General features: G+C 37.8%; 1 protein-coding gene across 1 annotated transcript in view; it reads left to right on the top strand.

Moving 5' to 3' along the window:
• Positions 1 to 3594: 3594 nt before the first annotated feature.
• Positions 3595 to 23195, top strand: part of LOC120778707 — a 111571-nt gene continuing 91970 nt past the window's right edge. Inside the window, exon 1 of the mRNA XM_040110668.1 lies at positions 3595 to 3698. The gene's annotated coding sequence lies outside the window, so the exon portion shown is untranslated. The remainder of the gene's footprint in view (positions 3699 to 23195) is intronic.

The following is a 23195-nucleotide window of genomic DNA, read 5'->3' as shown; positions in this document are numbered from 1 at the left end:
AGCCTGAGTTGCGGGAAAAAGTCTTAAAATACAATTAAAGTGTTGGCCTGCGTATAACATGTGAGTGTATCGGGCGGCAGTGAGCTTTTCGTGCAAACGAGGCATACTTTTAGGGGCGAAAATAACGAAAACGCCAATTGTAGCAGCAATAAAATATCAAATTATTACTACTGACATACATAAAAACAAAAGCAACAAAGCGCAAGGAAACGTAGCTGCCACGATAATAAGCATACACACACAGACGTTAGTAGTAATAGCTTACACGCTGTGTAACCTTGAATGTGCAGTGTGGGAGCGCACGCCGTGGGCCTTTTGGCGGGTCAGCGTGTCAGCAGGGCGTGGAACGGCGTATTTAAAATTGTTGTAATAAAATAAAAATTTCGAAACCAGCAAACAATACAAGTTATGGTGCATGCCACATGGCCAACAAGCTTCAGAAGGCGATTGCCACATGCTACGCGTCCGTTGCAGCAGCTTGCCACACACTAAACAGCAACAAGCAGCAATTTGCCAGCGTACAAGCAACTCACACCGATGACGCATACCAGCAGCAACAGTCTGCTGCAGAAGGTTAACTCGTTGCGTGCGCGCATATACGCTGCCAGTTGCTGTACCAAGCGCCACAGCGTCACAGCGTACGACCGCCGCGGTTGCAGTGCGAATGCTGAGTGCGCAAGCAGAAGACGTGACTTTGAAGTAGCCAGCAAGCAGCTGAAGATTTTGCTAGCGCCAAGTGGCATAAGTGAAGGTGTAGCAACAACAACAACGCTCCACAAGGACTGCGGACAGCCTCGAAACAATACACAACAGCAACAGCAACTTGTATGCGCTGGAAACGACACGACAAAAGCAGGCAGCAAGGCTTTTAGCGAGCAGCGAGTGCTGCTCAATGAGTTTGTGTTGCTTGCCGTCTCTACGTTTGACGAGTGCGTGCGTGTGTGTGAGCACATTGCTTCCGAAAGTTTCAACGCGCTGTTGGTTATGTGCATGCTAATCGGTGCAAATGCGACGAGTGCGAGTGCGAGAGCAGCGAGTGCGCACGCAATGCTTGCAGGATGTCGCTCTTTGCAGTCGAATAGAGCAGCTGTCGTGGTGGTAGTGTGTGTGGTGAATTTGCAAGTGTCAAAAGTGGCGAAAGATAAAAGCAGTGACAATTACAGTTATATGAAACAAAAACAACAACAACACAAACAACAGCAATGTGCATGTGCAATGAGAGGCAGCTGAAAAAACGTGTTGAGAGATGAGAGAGAGTGCGAATGGGCGAAAGCAAAAAGCTGAATAGCAACAATAACAACATAAGAAGCAATAAAGTAAGCATATGCAAATTAAAGAAAGCAAAAAAGTTGACGTAAAACGTGAAAACGTGAAAATAAATGAAAATAAAATGAAAATTATGGCCAAAGCACAGCATTGTGCAGGTGAAAGAGATATCAAGAAATACAATAGTGTGGTGAATGTGCGAAAAAAAATGGGAAAATTGAAAAAAAATGGTGAAATGTGAAAAATTAGTAAATAAATGCAAATATGTGGTAAAAAAGTGAAAAGTTAGTAAATAAATGAAAATAAATAGTAAATATATTCAAAAATACTAAAATGGAATATAAATTGCAAGCATATAGTGCAGCAAGTTGCAAATTTTATGTTAAGAAGTGAAGTGAACGTCGAGAATAAATATAAAAAAAATTAAACTTGTTAACAAAAAAATAAATATATATAAAAATTATAAGCAAAAAAACTTGGTGAGACAATAATTGATGGCCAAGTATAAGCAGTGAAAACTAGCTGAAAAATATTAAAAAAATATAATAAAAATTTAAAATAAATACAAGAATACTAAGCAACACTTGGCATCACAATAATTGCTTGCCAAGTCTGAGCAGTGCACAGCTTGTTTGAAAGAAAATAAAAAAAAAATCTAAAGTATATTATAAAAAAATAATAAACAACACGGCATAAATTTGAACAAAAACAGCGATTTTTCTTACAACACACGGCAATTGGGGCAACTGCTGCTACTGCTACTCTTAACCTAACTATTTAAACCGCTGTCCATACCAAAGAAAGCAAATTAAACTATAATGAACACATCGAAAAACCAGCAAGAACAAGCAGCAACCAGGTGAAACACTGAGCGTCGGTCAAAAATAATTATTATATCCAATAATATTTACAGAAATATACGCCAAACTCAACAAAAAGCTGCGGCAAGCATTTGAAAAAATTTTGAAAAATATTTTTGAAAAATTGTTGGCCCTCAAACATAGCGCAAAGAGAGTGAAAAGCGTTAAAAATTCAACAAACAAATTTTGAAAAATATTTTTGAAAAAATGTATGGACAACAAACACTGCTCGAATAAAGCAAAGAGAGTGAAAACCGTCAAAATTGGCATTGGATTTCGCAGTTAGCGCAAGAACTTGCAGAAAATTTCAAAAAGAATCAAGAACCATAAACCACACAAGCTTTTCGCTTATTTCGCAACGCCAACTTTTCGCTAATCCTGCAAGTGCTTGTACGGCCGCAAAGAAAGTACAAACAACAGCAGCTAGACACGGCAACGGCCTACGGCCGCAGTTAGCAAACGTTAGCCAACGTCTTGTAGTTGGTTGTCGCCGAGTTGTGTGGTAAATATTAAATTTACAAAATCAGGAAACGTGTCAGTCAACGGGCAGTGCATACCGTTGTTCAGCTGCTCGTTGAGCGCGACAGTTCGTTAAACATTGTTGCATTGGCTGGACGCCGAGCGGTGACAGTTGACGCTGTATCGTTGTACGACACGTCCGTTATGCCAGCGCACGGTGGCAGGAGGAAGTGAAGTCGGAAGGAAATAAGGCAGGAAAGTAACACTTTGCATAGCAAAGGCAGGTAATACATGGCAGGACAACTTCATGCACAACAACAACGACAAAAACACTGAGAGTGCAGCAAAAAGACGACGTTTGCAAAAATAACTGCAAATAACTGTAAACTGAACAACAAAAAGAAAAACAAACAAACAAACAACAAGCGCAACTGCACACTTGTGAGTCATGCGAAGGTAAGCGCTGCCGCAAATAAAAAATACAACAAAAGCAACAACAACAAGTAAGACAAAGCTGAACAGTGGTTGTTATTGCAATGTGCTTGTGTGTGAACTGCAATAACAACGCTTGCAATAATTAAATGCTGCAAGTAAGCGCCAGCGCTGCTAGTTTTATGACGACAGTGTAGCGCGCTAAGCGTGCATGCAACAAATTTCGCACACAAAGGGCGAAAAAGCGAAAAAGAAACTACTTTCGAAAGTTAAACGCCAAATGAAAACTTTCAGCAGCCAAGTGTCGCCGTCACAAGTTGGAGAAGTTTCAGTTGGAAGTAGTAATAATAATAATAACAACAACAACAACCTTTAAGCATGAATACAGCAGAGATTTCTGCTGAATTTGTGGCAAAGTGTGCTGTTATAGCGGTAGTTGTGAAAAATGTAAATATGAAAAAGTTACAAAAACAATGCAACAGCAACAAAAATGTATAAAAATTAATGAAACTAAAAAAAGTATTGTGTGAAAATTATTTTTGCAATTACTAATGCTTTGCTAATAAATACAAAAAAATTAAAACGGGATATTATAAATTGAAAGTGTAATAAATATATAAATAGAACACACGGAAAATAACAAATCACAGAAGTCAAATACGTTTTGATAGAAAAAATAAGGTGAGTGATCGTAAAACAAAATAATTTAAATAAAAAAAAAACAATATATAAACTATTCTTTTGCTAAAGTTAAAGGAAAAAATTTAATTTTGAAAAAAAAAATAATAATTTTGAATTTTTTTTTCGTAAAGTGATAGACACAAAATTAATTTTGAAAAAAAAAAATAATAATTTAGAAATACTTTTTCGAAAAGTTCGTAGAAAAATTAAGAACATGGAGATTATGGGTTATTATATTCTATTACGACGTTAAGATTAGTAAAAAAAATTATATTGAACAAAAAAAAAAATACTTAAAAAAATAATTATTTTGAATTTTTTTCGTAAAGTGAAACAATAAAATTTAATTCAGAATTTGAAATTTTTTTGAGAAAATTGAGATTACGGGTTATTAAATTCAAACGCCATTACATTCTAACAGAAGAAAAAACTTTTATTTTGAGAAATAAATTGAAATTTGTGTTCGTAAAGTGAATTAAAAATAATTAATTTTGAGAAAAAAAACCTTATTTTGAATGTTTTTTTCGAAAAGTGAACGAAAAAATTTCAATTTGAAAAAAAAAAACCAAAGAATTTAAATTTGAAAAAAAAAACAAATATAATTTTTTCGTAAATTTCTTTTGAAAAAAAATTTAAGTTTTTTTCATAAAAACGATTAACTAAAAAGAAAAACCAAAGTAAAAGTAAATAAAATAACTTGAAAATTAAGTTTTTTCCTTCATTTAAAAAAAATTGTTTTGATTGAAAATGTTTTGATTTTTATTTTTATGGAAAAGTGAAAGAAAAAAATTTAGTTTCCTATTTTTTTGAAAACATTGAGATTATGCGTTATTATGTGTATTCTAACGACGTTAAGTTTAGTTAAATCATGAAATTGTATACTGTACATATACTGCAGATGTTGATTTATATATGTTGATTTATAGATGTTGATTTGTTGACAAATAAAAAAGTTTTCCATACATTTACCTCGTTTTGAGCGTTCAGTTTGTATGGCGGCTATGTATATGCTATAGTCGTGCGGTCTGAATAATTTCTTCGGATATTATATCATTAACTTTGAAAATCTTTCGGAATAAATTTCGTGAAGATATCTCGTCAAATACAAAAGTTTTCTATGCAAGAGTTTCTACAATATATTTTCACGTTCTTTGTATATTGTACTTCTACTGTGAATGATAGCTTACTTATCAATATTAACCCAACTTCGTTCTCGTCCGACAGGTGCTATGGCCTTGACCACCAATACAGGCAGCAAGTTGTTTGGTTGTTAAGCAAAAGCGACAGCAAATGAAGAAATATTGAAAGACATTTTTATATACAATATCTGCATTTTAGTAAAATTTCATTATTTTGGGTTTACCTTAATGTTTTCAAGCTCAAAATAAATTTTGATACTCACCCGCTTCGCTAATCACTGCTGCACATGAAACTATCATCATTTCTTAGCTTTCAGTTGAATTCCCTTCGACAAGCACTCATTACACTGATTTTCTATTACAACACTATGTCCGGACTCATATTTCGCAATTTCCTGTAAATGCAGACACTAAACAAACACTTAATGCGCAGAAGACTACATTTTTACAAGTATTTTAAGAGAATTTATACATTTTCACCGAATTGTGCACTCGCGGCATCCGAACCAAAGCGTCAAACTGAAAATGGCGGCGGAAATTGACAAGCAGAGCGCTGCATTACCTCCGAAAGCAGATTTTAGCGGTATTCACTTTGTGGTGGAGAAATATGGTTAAGACAAGAAAAATTTAATATACCATAATTGGGCATTACAACAACAACAATATACATTGTTTTCAATACGAAATGTTTTTTTGTTCTTTGATCTACACGCTGGATTACCCTTTTGGACCTCTTGGAAAACAGACGTCCCGACAAAAGTTCATTTCATTTCATTTTCACGCTTTGATCTTTACGCCGGATTACCTTTTGGCCCTCAGAATAAAAATCCTGCCTGGTATTCGAGAATCAGAAAACGTCCCTAAAGGACAACATTCACAAAGAAGTGGTGATGACAAAAATCACTAAAGTCGAGTTTGCTATGTTGGTTGCTTTCCAGTCTGAAAGTGTTAAACTTTAATACAAAGCGGTTAGGTTAGGACGGGTTGATCCAAAAAAATCGTTGGATATCATTTCAGAAGATATTTCTTATGTCGCGTTATCCAAAACTTTTTCACCGCATAGATCGACGAAACGTTTTAGCCGTTCCCGCAACAGTCCGATCTGCCGCTACAACAACAATAACAATGAACCGTTTTGCGCTTATCACAAAGGCGGTTAATATCAATCCAAGCCACTTCACCACGCTCGCAGAATGTGTGCCAGCTGAGATATTTCAATCTCAGTCTGTCAAAATCGGGGCAATGGAGAAGAAAGTGACCGGACGATACCACCTCGTCTTCTTCTATGTAGCTTTGGCAAAGAGCGGGAGCAGTATTCAGTTCGAATATCTACAATTGCGGCTTTTATTGGCTTCGCTATCGCTCTCGCAGTCGCACAGTTCTTGCTGAGCTCACTGAAGGTCCATAGATGCAGCGCTAGTCATCGGAAACTGAAAAACCGACTCGCTTCCAATCTGATAAAATGAAATGGGGCGAAGTTTGCCCTCCCTAGCAAGCTCAACGGCTTTGCAGTTTCCGGTGTTTTTCTTACAAATCTTATATGGAAAAGGCTTGCTATGGAGGTCATACACTCCCTGACTAGTTTTCAACACATAGTCAGCGCGCTCAAAGCCAGTAGAGCTGCTCGGCTATCGCTTGAAGACACAAATCCCTGAACAACACCGCACGTCGTAGCAGAACATACATATAACCCCTACTTTGATGGCAGCCACCTCCGCTTGAAGGACGCAAAAGTAGTATGATAGCATTAAACTAGAGTTGATGGAGAGCCGAATATAAAACTTTTTTATTTGAATAGCTATCATCACAAAAATTGGTACGAATTATTATTCGAGGTGACGGAACAATCTCTGGCAAAATTGTTCAGATCAGACTACTATAGCATATAGCTGCCAAACAAACAGAAACATCAGATTAATATCCTTGTATGCTAAATATTTTCATTTGACGAGATACCGTTACCAAATTTGTCATGCATTATTATTAGTCAAAGGTAAAGTCTCTGAAGAATTTATTAAGATTGGAAATTATAGCCATACCAACCATACTGCAACTACATTTGATGACATAAGTTTGGTTTAGGCGTTAAGTCTTTTAACAAACATAATCATAAATAATCATAGTCCTTTCATCGACAAACGTGGGTGGGTCCATTTTCCGTCTGATTTCTTCCGCTGTACGCGTCTAACCTCAACACTTCACTCACACATTCATATAAAACTTAAACTTTATCGAAGCAAGTTTTGCGAAAATTGATTTATTACATACCAGCTACAACTTGCTTTCCAGTTGTATAAATTTAACACCAGCCTCCAGACTCCACCGTGTAAACGTGTTTATAGATGAGCATTTACACATTTACTTTATTTATGTGACAGCTGAAGGAAATAAACAGAAGGCACACACCGACCGGTGAAATATGTGACCGCCGAACAAAGGCTATGCATAATGAATATTCTATTATTTGCGCATATGGACGTACATATATGTATACATGTATGTGTGTAGCTATGCATGTTTGTATATGTATTGGTTAGTAGTGCAGCGCTATGCGAAGTACGTGTGTTGCACGTTTACACAGTTAAATATTTCTAGTCAAGCGACATGTGGCATACGTCTGACAATTCACACAAACACACATATGTACATACATACATGTGAACGTGTTTATGTAGATGTGTTGACAAAACCGACTTACCGTTGTTATTAGTTGGCATAATAGATGAAATGAGAATGCAAAGACAAATGGACATAAAAGCAAACGAATAATGCATAGACAGCACACACACACACTTACAGCGAAAATATTAACATTTGCAAATGTTTGCCAACACACAAGCAAATCGGTACAGCAGTCATTTGCAGGTATTTGTGAGTGTGTGTTTGTGTGAAGTCGGCAGACACGTCGCATTCATTGCAAACGCTCGCTTGGCTGAGTGTCATTTCGCTACTGCGGCATTTGCCGACAGCCGGCGTAATAGCGCATTCATGCAGAGTGTCCATTCTAGTTGCACAATAAATGAGGTGGGTGAAGGGGGTGCGGGGGGCAGCAACGTTAAAACAATGAAACGAGTAACATTTGTTTGGAACTTCAACGTGCTTGTGCTATTTATGCGGCGTGTAGCTAACTAACTCCAGCACTTTGCACACATACACATATGTATATGAGGCAATTGTCGTACTCTCGCAACATGTTTCTAAAGAGTATAATTTTTTTGTTACGGTTATTTGTATCACCTAAAACTAATCGAAATAGATATGGAGATATACATATTTATATTATGGCAAAAAAACATCCAGAAATTGAAAAAAATTCCTTGTTTGAACGACTTTCGACTTCTTCGACTGATGAAAGTTTTAAAACAGTGGAGGTTATGGTGCCTGAAAATCGTCAGCCAAGTGTTAGAGGGATAATAAGAGAGCTCGACATCTTTCGCGATTCCGTTTGAATGGTTTCGGTGAATATTTTGGATATGAAACGCGTCCTTGCTCGAATCGACCCAATAAAACTGAATTCTTTTCAAAATGATCAACCACCATATTCAGCAAACTTGGTACCGTACGATTTTTTCTTGTCCTTCTTCTTCTTAATTGGCGTAGACACCGCTTACGCGATTATAGCCGAGTTAACAACAGCGCGCCAGTCGTCGCTACGTGGCGCCAATTGGATATTCCAAGCGGAGCCACGTCCTTCTCCACTTGGTCCTTCCAACGGAATGGAGGTCTTCCTCTTCCTCTGGTTCCCACGGCGGGTACTGCGTCGAATACTTTCAGAGCAGAGCTTCGGACAACATGACCTAGCTAGCGTAGCCGCTGTCTTTTAATTCGCTGAACTATATCGATGTCGTCGTATATCTCGTACAGCTCATCGTTCCATCGAATGCGATCATCCGAGGCTGTTGTTGCTTTTTCACTGGAGTGTTTTTTTTACGTGGCGGGTCCCAAACCCAGCGCACATCTTCTTTACTGGCGTAGACACCACTTACGCGTTTATAACCGAGTTAAAAACAGCGCGCCAGCCAATCTCTCCCGCTGAGTGGAAGTCTTCCTCTTCCTCTTCTTCTACCGGTTGTTACTGTATTGAAAACCCTCAAAGCTATAGTGTTCTCTTCCATCGGGACAACAAAACCTAGGCAGCGCAGCTGCTGTTTCTTGATTCGTCGAACTATGTCAGTGCAGCCGTAAATCTCGTATAGCTCACCGTTCCATCGACAAGGACCATAAATATTGCGTAAAGCCTTCTCTCGAAGATCTTAAGGCCCATTCATCAGATAGTCATTGAGGACTTTACTTTTCAACTATCTATTCAGTCCAAAGTAGCACTTACTTAGGTAGGTCTTACACAAGGGTTATTCACATCTCCAGGATGCGCGGCGAGGACGCAAGAGTAGGAATTGGCTATAGCCCTACAACTGTAACTACTTACCCAGAAGCACCATGCCCCATTACACCCCTTAACTTCACTTTACATATAGTGCCCTCGAGGTATTTATCTTACACCCGAAAATTCTCGAAATCGGACTTTAAAGTTTTAAGATTTAAAGGTTTTAAGAACCCAGGGGAACAAATATGTGGACCGCAGTACATGTGACTGATTATGTACGACACATATCGGTCAATCAGTCAGATCTAGTATTAAATTTTGCGGAACAGATTTCAAACTTCTCTAATATTAAATTTTGTCTCATCTGAAGGTATTTCCCCGGCTTACAGATATATTCAGTGATAAACGGAACAGCTGAATTTGCGCTGAATTACTTTTTCCCATATTTTATGAAGCAGTAAGAATGTAAAGAAGTTGATGAATGTGTGCTGAATAACACTTATTAACTGCGGAATTTGATGTTCAGTAATTTAACAACTGGTTTATTGAATCTAAAACATTTACTAGATGTTTGTGGGCTGCGTGAGTACAAAGTGTTCAATTACAGCCGAACTTTGCCCGTCCTTACTTGTTTTTATTTATTCTTGTTTATTTTGGCATGAATGTCCTTCGCGTTCGTTGTTGCGCTGTGACTTAATTATTCTTTCTTCGGTGCGTGTGTGTTTGTTGCTGTTTTTAGGTTTAATTGTTGGTGCAGTGGCGTTTCCTTCAGTGCGCGCCTACTTCTACCAAAAAAACCCTAAACTTAGACAATAAAATTAATTATCCAAACATTACACTGCATTGTACTTAACTTTTTCCACGCTAAACGACCTCATTTCGGCAATTCGTTGTGGGCTTGTATTCCGTTGATAAACTCGAGTTTCTACTGAAGAAATTCATATTAGTTACAGTCTTGCTGTGTTTTCAGCGTTATAAATCCATGGAAGCGCCACTAGCAACTGACTGCTTACTTGTTAATAACTACTAGACACACGTATACATACCTATATAAAGGGTGCTCCATTTCGAGGTTTCCTACTTTTTTAAAGGGCAAACACAAAAATTTCAAATTTTATAGGGAATATTTGTTATTATTCGAAAGAACATTCTTTGAAATTAATTTTTTGAAAATGTTGGCCGTAGTTATGTCTCAGTTGCTCCATCCATCGAGTCCAATTTTCGTTAACTCGTCCGAACATTTCGACTGGTAACTGTCAAATGATACGCGTGATGTTTTGCTTCAAGGACTGAATCGGGGTTCTCCGCATAGACTATAGACTTTAAATATATTCACAGAAAAAAATCTAACGATGTGATATTCCAAATCTTGATGACTAATCGACCGACCCAAAACGTGAAATTATCGGCTCACCGAAGTGTTCTCTCAATAAATCCATTGATTGATGCGATCTGTGGGAAGTGGCGCCGTCTTTTTGAAACCAAATGTCGTCGAGGTCACGAGGTTCAATTTCAGGCATCAAATAATCGGTTATCATGGCGCGATAATGATTGCCACGTTGTTCTCCGTCCCAAATGTGGTTTCGCTTGTTTACATACATATTGAGCCAGAAATGGGCCTCATCGCTGAACGAAATTTGGGTCAAAAACGTCGGATCTTAGGAAGTTTGAGCGGCTTTTGAGCTGTACAAGCTGTGTTTTGTACTCTTTTAATTTAAGATCTCGAAGTAAAATATGCGAAGTCGTTCCATACATCAGTCCGAGTAGCTGCGAACGTCGCCGAATTGACTCTCCACGGTCTTCGTGTATACTCTTAGCTATGACTGTTATATTTTCTTTACTGCGTGATGAAAGTGGTGTATTCGAATAATATCCAATAATGAAGACTGGGTCTTAAGATTGGTGATGATAATGCGAATAGTCCGCTCAGTAGGCCGGTTATACTATTGACCATAACACATTCTTTTGTTCAGGCTTAAGTCTTTCCATGATGAAATGCCAAACAGTACTGAACAAAAATAACCTCACAGCTTGACACGACTCATGCGTGAACTATCAAGTAAAGACTAATGAAAAAGTAACGCCACTTGGAACACCCGTTGTATACATATATACATAGAGAGTGAAAGAGAAAGAGACGCACATACATTTGCGTGTGTGTAAACTACCAAATGTCTGAAATTCCTTAATTTCGTTCGCTGCGTTTTCGGTTTTCCTTCAATTCGTGTCGACGCGCACGCTTTTGGGACAATGCGGCGACAGTCAAGGTCATTTATTTTGGCTCCATAATTTCTTGTAGCGCTCTATGTCTGTGAAGTTCATTGGAAAACCAAAATCGAAAGTTAAAATGAAATGCAAGCGTGCACAATTAGCTTCGCAAATGACAGCAAGTCTCTGCGGACTTCTTTTACTTATAAACCAGTCCAATATAACAAAGTTGCAGTCTTTAATTTTCGTATTATTTAGACAATTGAAGCTAATTATTAAGTTTACAAAAATAATTTCACGCTTCAGCGAACATAACCTTAAAGCTAAAAGCTCGTAAAGCTTCCTTCTTTATCTGCACGCAGTTCACTTAACAAAGTTCTGTCGTAAAAGTACTCATTAAATCTGTCGTAAAAGCGCAATTAAATTGGAAGAGAGCGCAATACAGACAGCAAATAGTAGACTCTGATAATCAAGCTTGACTTTCTTCTGTAAGATTTTGCTGATTTGGCAACGAATTTGTGTTGTTTCTTTCCATATTTGACTTGGAGACAATTTCCCTCATTAATTTTTTAAAGCGTCATGAGTAAACAAATAACTTGAGGCAAGTTGAGGCTGTTATATCAAACATTTTGAATAAATGTATAAAAAAGCTTCCAAGTTTTCCGAGAGCAATGAGAATCATAGGTAATTACGGCAATAATCAAAAAAGCCACATAAAAAAGTTCGACTATGTATCTCGTCTCAAGGGTCTACGAAAAGGAACGACGGAATGTTAAAATTAATAATTTGAACAAAATGTCGCCAAATGGCCACCGTGGCTCCGTTTACGATGACCCGCTACCTGTAATTAACTTGCTGCTCTGTAGCTACTTGAATTGGATAGGCAACGTGATCCAAGTTACCTGTTTGGGCACTTATGGCCGCCAAAGAGTGACGCGTTTACACTGCAAAGAGGTTTTTGGGCGATTGCCACGCACCTAGTATGACTAGGCGATATATGCTTGTAATTAACTTCCGGTTCTGTGGCTGGAATTTCGGCGATAGTGCGCTGAATCTTGTCCTTGAGCTCCTATGCCGCTGCCGGTTGATTACCGTAAACCTTTGATTTGACATACCTCGAGAGAAAATAACCAAGAGACCTTAAATTTCAAAATCTTCGCTGCCGTTTGACAGGACCATTTCTCGAAATTAATGAGTCGCCACACTTTTCACGCAATGTGTCCATTTTTAGAGGCGAACCATATGGCGGTGCACCGTCTTGTGGGAAATAGAATTAATTTTTGGAAATGCAATTACGTTTCCTGAACCACACGTGGACTTAACTCAGCCTAATAGTGACAATTTTGTTTGTTGACGATGACATTAAGCCAGAAATAGGGCATCATATGAAAAGATGATTGCCAATCCTTACCAACACACTGACGAAATGACAAACATGCTCCCAAGAGCTCTTAAAATGACGTTGTTGTTGTTGAAAACTGATGTTAGATGAGTGCGGTTCGTTGGCAATGCAAAGAGGTGGTTAGTATCATGCGGTGACGCAATGGTATGTTGGGGTCGATTCTGGTTCTGGTAGTTGTTTAATCTGCTCCAGTATTCAGAACGAAGTTGCGCAAGAGTGACTTTAGATTCTGCTGACATTTCCAGCTGAAACTGCTTGCAGAGGAGCTCGTTATGTTCACTAACCGGAAGCATATGAACCTGTTTGTATTCAACTGGCGACAGAAAAAGGCATCCTATGATTAAAAAAACGAGAAATACACAGTGATCTTAGGTCTATTGTGCCCTCAGTCATCCTAAGATAGTGCGGAGTTTAATGTTCTCACACGTCTGAAGCATACGAATAGTCTGCGTCTTTCTACATCCAGGCGACCATCTCAGTGTGGCGTAATGTATGATTGGCACTGTCTAGTGCCCATTTTTCTTCAAGAAGTTGCTCATTTCTGCGAAGCGCCGGTATCGAACCACTATAGCGTAAAGCTGCCCTACAAACTGAACGATCAAAATCATGCCCTTGTAAGGAAAACTTTTGTATTTGGCGAGGTATCTTTACGAAATTCAGCACACGCTATTGTTTAAAGTTGCAGCATAATTGTCAAAGAAATTGTTCAAATCGGACTACTATAGCGTAGAGCTGCCATTACAAACTAATCGGTCAAAATCCAGTTCCTTTATTGGAAAACTTTTTCAATTGACAATATATTTTTATTCAATTGGGTACGGGTTACTGTCCATGGCTAAGATGCAATCTCCGCAGAAATTGTTCAGATCGGACTACTATAACACATTGCTGCCATACGAACTAACCGATCAAAGTCAAGTTCCTATATGGAAAACTTTTTCATTTGACAAACTATCTTTACAAAATTTGGTATAGATTATTACCTAGGGCAACTCTAAAATATCCGTAGAAAATTTTCAGATTGGAACACTATAGCATACAGCTGTCATACAAACTAATCGGTCAAAATCCAGTTATTGTATGGAAAACTATTTTATTTGACAAGGTATCTTCACGAAATTATTTTATTTCAAGCTAATGGTACAAGCTCCAAAGAAATTGTTCAGATCGGATTACAATGGCAAATAGCTGCCATACAAATTGAACGTTTAACAACGAATTCTTGCATGTGAAACTTTTTTATTTTAGACGATTTTTCCTTGTTTGACGCCAAGTGTAGCAATGATCTATATACACATCAAAATTAAAATAAAATTCCAACTTAAACCAAACCCCAAGTCCAAATTGCTCTTCATATAATATAAAATTCTCAATCCTCTTGCCTAAAAATAAATACCAAAGTCTAAATTTCAATTTCATGCCGACGAGCAAACAAATTGTCTTGTTTAATTTCCAAATCACATATTTATATATACATACATACATACATACATGCATGAGCCCCACACCCATAGTGCCTAACCCCATTTTCGTTTACACACAGAAGTTTGCATATAAATTCTGAAGAGAGAAAAGAGTATTGTGGCTGCCACAGAACGAGTTTGCTTTGAATTTCTTAATGGCGATTAATACATAAAATCGCATTGAACTTGCCACGGCCACAAAATGAAGCATAACAAGAACAAGGCAAATAAAATGTACTGTACAACAACAAAATACCAACACATATACAACTTTTATTATTATACACATGCAGTAGGCAAATGGTCAGCAGCGGCAGTGCGGCAGTGCGGCTTTTAAATGGAGCATTAAGTGTTCTTACAACCAGCTACCGCCGCACGCACCGCTTGCGTGTGGCCAATAAAGGAGTGTAATCCACTTTTTGTTTGCGTAGACACGATACAGAACAGCAGTGTGGCTAGCAGCAGCGTCGGGAAAAGTTTGGCAAAAGTAGTGCGAGCGAGAAGACATAAAAGTACAATGAAGACTTAGACGACCAACAAAATGAAGCGACTGTAGTTTGGTGAGCAGGCTTGCACAGGGGACTGGTTGTGTTAGTTAGCGGCAGCGATGCCCGTAACAATTGTTGTGCTGCGTGTAAGCGGGTCATTTGTATGTTTTTATTGTGTCACCAACTTTAATGTCAAGCATTTCCTCTTGCACGTCACAGCAGTGTGTGGAGCGCCCGTGTCCGTGTTAGTGTGTTAGTGAGTGCGCTGGCCAGTGTGCAGATTTGTGGAAACAAATGAATGCGCTTGTTAGTGAAGGTGTGTAAATATTTGGGCGAGTTGTGCTGCTTTCTGCTTGAGCCTGAGTTTATGATTTGTGTGGAGACGGACTCAAAGGCACATGACTAGGCACTGTGGCAGTTACTTGCTATGTACTACCTCGCAGTGTTTGTGCAAATATTTGTGACATAATGTACTATATGCTTACGTTTGACGTGACGTAGGAAATATTTTAAAATACTGCTGCCGACCAACATTTTTATACACTGAAGAGGTTATATACGCGTACTAGTCCTGTTTTTGAGATATCGTTTTAAAATTTTGTACACGTTCTTTTCTCATCGAAAAGCTGCATATTTGTTGGAACTGTCGATATCGGACCACTATAGCATATAGCTGCCATACAAACTGATCGTTCAAAAAGAAATTTTTGTATGGAAAACATTTTTATTTCTAGAGCTATCTTCACAAAATTCAGCACTGCTTATTGCCAGACATAACGGTGCAATCTCCGAAGAAATTGTACTGATCAGTTCACTATAACATATAGCTGCCATACAAACTGATTGATCAAATTCAAGAGAAAGCTGCTTTTGCTCCGTTTTACGCTATAAGAAGTGCACTTGTGAAGCGTATTATGACTTCCTTGCAACTTAAGTTAACGGTATTTCTTGTTTTTTAGACATTTCTTACACATCTCTTCACTAGTTGTTTGTTGCAAAGTGCTTGGATCTACCAAGTTATTCGCTGCACATTTTCACACAAAAAAAGTTCTCACGTCTGTGTATGTGTTTGTGTGACACACTTGGCAAAGCATTGCCAACGCTCTTAATGCCGTTATTTGCTACAATTTTGCTTGTCATTCTCGTGTAGCTCGTTGTATGATTAGCTATATAGCGCAATGTGCGCTGTATTTGTTGTTGTTTCTGTAATTGTGTGTATTCTGCCTACCCAATCAATAGTTCTTGTTAGACGAACAACGACAGTCGCGAGTCAAACACGTAATAATAACCTTCAAGTATTAATTTCATTTCCATGCCTCCTTGCTTACGCTACAATGATTTGTGTGTGTATATAAGGGTGGCCGTTATTTCTCTGAAGTTTCAGGTTGATTGTCTTAAAATAAGGCTACGACTTAAACAAGTGCTTTATTTTCAGTTTAAACGGTGCCTAGATCATATTTCTTCTGAACATTCATACTAGTGATTTACACATTTTATGTTGCTCATACGTCGTGGTGTACTATATGAATACAGAAATTTTATGTATAACTTTAACTGCGTATAACTTTTAAAGGCATGTGTTTATGAAAAAAATTATTCCGAACTTTTTTGCAGTGCAAAGCTTTTTTTTTTATTAAAATTATGCTTTTGAAAGTTGTAGATTTATTTGCTTTGGAATTAAAAAATTTATTAGAAAATGTCAAAAAATTCCATATAAAATATATCGTCAACTAAAATGCAAAACAACGTATCACCAAAAAAAAAAAATCGAAATTGAGTTTTGTATTGCTATCCACTAAATCATATTATATATATGTAGCATAAAATTTTAAGCTTCCGCAGTCAGATATAACCAATATATAAGAAATATATAACCAATTTATGTATAACCCTTTTATAACCAAAACTCAAATTTTTTTTCAGTACAAGTGGTTTATATTATATCGTTTTTTCTTTGCCTGTAAACTTATATGTATGTATCATAAAATTTTGACCTCTCGCTGTCAGATATAACCAATATATAACCAATACATAACCAATACATACCAATATATAACCATTTTATAACCAAAACTCAAGTTTTGTTTCAATATGAGAGATTTGTACTAGATTTTTTGGGGCAAAAACTGAAAGTTCAGGTGGCGTTTGCAAATAATAAATGATTTTGGAAATAATATCCACCCTAATGTATATATTTACCTATATGTACCTGTATATTTGTGTTATCTGTCATGTGCGCATCTAGGTTTCACTAATTCTTTTCGATTTAATTTTTTCGATTTCACTTTTCTTGTTCTTAAGCAATTTATTTGAGATTTTATGTACGCCAAGTATTGAAAGGGAGCACAAAAGTCGCTGTTTAAAAGTCACAGCGAACAAGCGAAGAAGTAATGTGAAAGCTAACAGCAGTCAACTGAGTGAGTACAAAGATTCTTTGCAAGAATTGCACTGCTACGCTTACACTTACCGCTTCCCTCACTTACCGCTACCAACTTTCTTTTCTTTGCTGAATTAATTTGTGCACTGAGCGCGAACTTTTTCAATAACATCGAATAAGCTCTGGCGCATGCAACGCACATACTAAGCACTTATGCTGCGTCCAGTTGTTTGGCAGTGGATATGCTCGCTCGTTTGCGCGCCGGGCGGTGACCGCATTGTGCGAAACTCTTTTCTTGTGTGGCAAAGGTGAAAGCGGCGTTGTAGTAAGCCACTTAAGTGGCATATTTCACATTTTATGACGTTGCTTAAGGTGTGTAATAATACGGTCTTTTCAAAGTGTGTGGCATATTTCAGCAAAGAAATTTGTAGTGTGGCACATTAAGGCAGCATATGCGTGCAAGCGTACACTGCTGCTTCGTACTTTTGGGGTTTCCACTAGAAAAGTGGTTCAAAATGAATATTACTTGTCTATAAAAATCAATTTGTGGTTAGCACAACGTTGGATTAGCTGTCGTGCGACAAGTATATACTAAAAAGTTCGCAAACCGCTCTCATAAACTAGATGAAGTGTTTGTGGTCGTAAAAGCGATTATGTGCCGCCACGTGTCTTAGGTTGCGCACAGAGTGGTGTAGAATATAAAGCGATAATTAGAATTTTGAAGTGGTGTTAAATAAATTTCTATTAATTGGAATAGCACAGTTTGTAGTATAATAGCTAATATGATACAGTAGTCCGATCTAGACAATTTGTACATATATTGTAGCAATGTTGAGGGAAATAGTCCCTGGTAAACGCTGCGAAGATATCTCGTCAAATAAAAAAAGTTTTCCATATAAGGTCTAAATGTCGATCGTACAGTTGGTATGGCAGCTATATGCTATAGTTGTTTGCTACCAGCGGTTCTGACAAATAAATAGCATCTTCTATAGAAAAGAACATGTGCAAAATCTTAGAGCGGCATACTCGTATAATAAGCTGAAAGACTAGACTCAGTGGCAAATTTTATAAATTACACATTGTGGAGGGTATAATGAAATAAAATTGAACAATTTATACATTTTTTTAAGCAGCTAAAGTCTGAAGAGCTTATTTTCCCCTTAAAATTTGTCGTCGAACCAAAAATTAAAAGTCCTTCGCATAGTTGTGGGCACACCATTGAGTCTACACACACATATACCAACAAAATCTTTAGCCGCAGATAATCGCATTTTCCAATATCATCACAGAGCAGCGCAGAAAATCTGCAATTTTAATGTCTTATTTCCGCGCATTCCTTATCAACAGCCGCGCATATCGGTATGGGGCGGCTAACGGTCATATACTCGAAATATCTATCAACGAAAACTGAAAACCTTATTTTGCTAGCATGAAAAGAAATATGTCTGAGCACTAGTAAACGCTATGCTGTCACACAAAAATATATGAACACAAATATATCATACATATATACAACCATACATACACACATATATACATACATATATATTCACATACATTTGTACAAGTGCGCGCACCTGTTTGCGACAACGAGATTTGTAAATGAAAGAGGAAATTTATGCGAACAAAAACAGTGAACGCAACCCTTAAGTAAGCCGAGTAACAACAAGAAAGCCACATTAGCAGCACAGTCCAAAAGAAAGTGGTAACTGCACGAATAGGCAGCATCTTAACAACCCCATTAAAGCTTAGCGAAAGTAAGCAAAATCAACTTTCTCGCACATTGAAAATAATCCTTTTTTATTTATGCACTGGCACAGGCTCAGCACCGGCTGCGGACGCGGTTGCGCCTTCATCGACATTGCAGCCGTCACAACCACAGTCGTAGCCGCAAATTTATGTGTGCGACGTCGCCATGCACAAACAGATACACTTACATTGGCTCGCAGCCCTATACAGGCAAACCCAGTAACATATACACACACATATGCCGAAAGAAATAGGTATAGGGACTTCAACAGCAGCGCCGCTTTGACCCATACTGGCACTACCCCAGCGTTTGTTTGGACGCCGCGTCATGAAAATCTCTTAAGACGCAGCAAATATGAAAGAAAGTGGAATAAAATAGGAAATATTGTAAGAGCAGATGTGCAGGTGGAGAGTGAAATGGTTCAGTTGAACTGTGGAATATTATGCGTGAGTGTGTATGTGCATTTGGGTATCAGTGCAGGATATCGCATATATCTGTACATGAGCGTATAAGCCCTTTTTGAAGTAGAATTAGGCTATTTGCGTTAACGCCGCTGCTATTCACACACACGTCTACACATTGGTATATGTACGTGTTAGCAATTTAGGGTCGCATGTGACCCGCCGTCTTAATAACTTAACACTGTGCTGCTGGCAGAAATGGTTCCGTATTGTATTCGTATAATATTTTATTTATTTTCCTAAATACACACGCTTCTCTGTTTTGGCAATAAAGACCACCCTATTAAGTAATAGTCGTGTGGGCCACCATGACGTATGAGCGATTTTTATACCTTGAAGAGTCTTTAAAAGGGTACTCGTAATGAGTTTGCCATGAAGTTTGTAAAACGCATTAGAAAATGTCGGAGATGCTATAAAATATATAGATGATCAGCAAGATGAGCTGAGTCGTTTGAACCATGCCCATCTGTCTGGCTGCCCTGTTGTATGTATATATGTGGACTAGTCCGTCAGTTTTTGAGATATAGCTCTGAAATTATTATTTTTATTTGTCGGAGCCTCCGATATCGAACTACTTTAGCCTGTAGCTGCCATATAAACTGAACGGTCGAAATTAAGTTTTTGTATGAAAAACTTTTTTGTGTGACGAGATATCTTCGGAAAATTTGACGTGGATTATTATCTAAGACAACATTATAACTTCTGTTAAACCTAGGACGGACCACAATAATATATATGTAGCAGTCATACCAACTGAGCGATAAAAATCAATATCGTGTATGGAAAACTTTCTTATATGAAGAGATATCTTCGGGAAATTAGACGTGGGTTATTTTCCAAGCTCGGACCACTAAATCATATAGCTGTCATACAAACTGAATCTTGGAAATTAAGTTCTTATATGGAAAACTATTTTATATGAGGAGACATCTGCAGAAGATTTGACAAGGATTATTGCCTTAAACAACGCATCTGTCTGTAAAAATTTTTTAGATCGGACTACTATATCTTATAGCTGTCATACAAAATTAACGTTCGAAATTAAGTTCAAATATGAGAAACTATTGCATTAAAGAAGCTATCTTCATAAAATTTGACATGGATTATTGTCCAAGATATCGCTACAATATTTGAAGATTTCTTTTTTAAATCGGAGTACCATAGAATATATCTCTCATACAAACTTAACAATCAAAATCAAGTTTTTGTAGGGAAAATTTTTTTATTTGACGAGATATTTTACTAATTTTTTATAGATCGGATTACTATATCATATAGCTGCCAAACAAACTGAGCGAACAAACTCAAGCCCTTGTGTGGAAAACTTTTTCATTTGACAAGCTATCTGCTCAAAATTTGGATCATATAATTCGCTGAAGGAACGGTATAATCTGCGTAGAAATTGTTTAGATCGAACTACTATAACATATAGTTCCCGTACAAACTGAACGTGCAAAATCTAAGAAAACATCTTTTTATATCCTTTCTTGCTATAAAAAGTGCTAAAGTGTTCTTTTTTTTCTATTTAGGAACGCCTCATGTCTTGAATATGTTCATATGTGGCTCGCTTCGTATGGTTATTTCTTCGTTATCCAGCCTATAACGCTTTAACAGCAGGCATCTCTCACATTCTGTCACTCTCAGCTATGATACACTGTAATGATATATACATATCATTATGGACTTTCATAGCAAAAAAAGTTTTTAACATTCAAAAACTTTGTCATTTTGGTTGAACAAAGCTTACCTGCCACCGCACACGCCGTTAATTGGCCGAAAATATTTGCTAACCTATTTTTTGCGCCTAAAGACCACATCTAAATAAGCGTCACAAATAGCATAAAAGCAATAAATGCAGAAAAGCTTAGTTTTAAATACAAATAATAAACAAAAGTTGTAGAACTTCAAAATACTTTGGAAAAAAATCTAAACTTAATCTAAACTTTGCCGCAAAGTTTGGCAACTGTCCCAAAAATTATCGTTATGTCGATTTGTGTTCCAACATGCCGCGTTTAAAACCTTTAGATTCATAACTTTTAATTTACTTCACACCTGGGTAACATATACCGCCGCGCAGAGCTGCTGAGTAATCTTTGCGAAACAAAAAAAAATACATATAAGTGGTGAGTCTTGAAACCCACAAATGCTGAAAAGTAAAAATAGACTTAAAGCGCAAATTGAAATCACCTACATATGTTGTTTGTATGTATGAAATAGAAATATTGAAATGAATGGCTTCAACTGAGTCGGTGAGATTGTCAAGTGGAGGCGCGCCTAACCTCACTTTGCGCGCAAACAGACGCCAAATGAACCAAATCAACAACTGGGGCGCAAACAGGAGGAAAAAATGCATAGAGCAAATAGGGACGGAGCAGGTGTTGCTGGTGGCATGGCAGAGTGTGCGCGCGCGGCGGATGCGACGTAAAAAAGTAATAACTTTCGTGACATATAGCATTGTGGAGCAAATATACCCTAACAAACACGCGCGCGCAGGCAATGAAACATGGCGCTCTGAATATGCGATGTGCTTGTACACACTCATTTCGTGCGCATAGAATTGACAACTGTAATAACGGCAGCCAAGTTTTTGCCGCTTTTGTGCTGCTCCATTTACCTTCACGCTACAACATCACGCCACGTTGCCGCACTGCCGCACGGCCACGCTATGCCGCTCCAAATTATGCCGCGCCACGCTACACACCACTTGTATCATGCCACGTGTAGCGCTTTAGCGGTGCCTCGCTGCCGCTAGCAAAGCGCCATCCTTCTGCGCTGCGGCGGCGCTACCGAGCGACGCGGCGTTTGCATCACATACATATCAAGCATGTCATGGCGCTTTTTGCTGCTACGCGCCGCGCCACTTGTGACAGTGCATAGCTGGCGCTGTTATTCGGCTGCCAATAGAGACAACCGTTATTTGAGTTTTGAATTGTGCACGCGCCTGGAAGAATACGTAGATTGATGGCTGACTCTGTGCGGCGTTGGCAGGCACGTTGCGGCGGCCGAGGGGCGGCATATTGATTGAGCAGCACAGCGCGTAGGCAAGGTAGCGCGCGAATGTCTCTTCCAGTTTCGTCAAAAGACCGTTGTTGCTTAATTTTCATATTTTCTAAGCCTCTAACATAGACAGAAATATGACAGGACGCTTTGCTTTGCGCTTCTGCAAATACGAAGCGACAATTCTATCAAAGTCGATTACATCAGCGCTTTTTGCGCAGAATTTGTTGTGAACTTTGCTGACTTAAATTAAGTTATTGAGCTGTTAGATATTGAGCGATATATATATATGCAGAAGACGGCGTTAGGACTAAGATTATCAAAGGTAAAATAATTTTATGTATGTAGGTATAACAAGATAACTGATATATTTTAGTTATGCTACCCAAAAGTGTAAGTTGTTACTTCGTAAATTGTTTTGAGTTTGGATGGAAATGTCCGATTATTTTGCCAAAACACCTATAATATTGGTTTAAATATAGCAAAAGGTCAACGCAGGTTTTCGATACGAAAAATTTCTTATGAAAGCCATCCGTCATTTGGAGGTATCTTCAGACTTTTAAGACCATTAATTTGACAAAAACAGCGTTAAGCTAACCAAAAATAATATAAATAGTTCTTTCAAGTGTCTTTTAAAGCTGTAAACGCAACTGTTTTGACTGAATAATCGAGCTTAATGACTCCTTATTATGGATATTAGTATAAGATATATATCTGAAATTTTTCTCAGAACCTACGATGTCAGACCACTACATCAGCTGTCATGGAAAGTGATCGGTCAATAACAAGATAAAGTTCTTTTTATAACCTCTTATTTAATTGGAATGTTCCCGTGAATGGTATCACAAGTATAATTACTAACGGTTTTTCTTGTTGTTGTATGTTTTG

The sequence above is a fragment of the Bactrocera tryoni genome, chromosome 5 (genome assembly GCF_016617805.1).
Source record: "Bactrocera tryoni isolate S06 chromosome 5, CSIRO_BtryS06_freeze2, whole genome shotgun sequence".
In the NCBI taxonomy this organism is placed as follows: Eukaryota; Metazoa; Arthropoda; class Insecta; order Diptera; family Tephritidae; genus Bactrocera; species Bactrocera tryoni.
The sequence above is the reverse complement of the archived record's forward strand: the minus strand, read 5'-3'. Positions and strand labels throughout refer to the sequence as shown.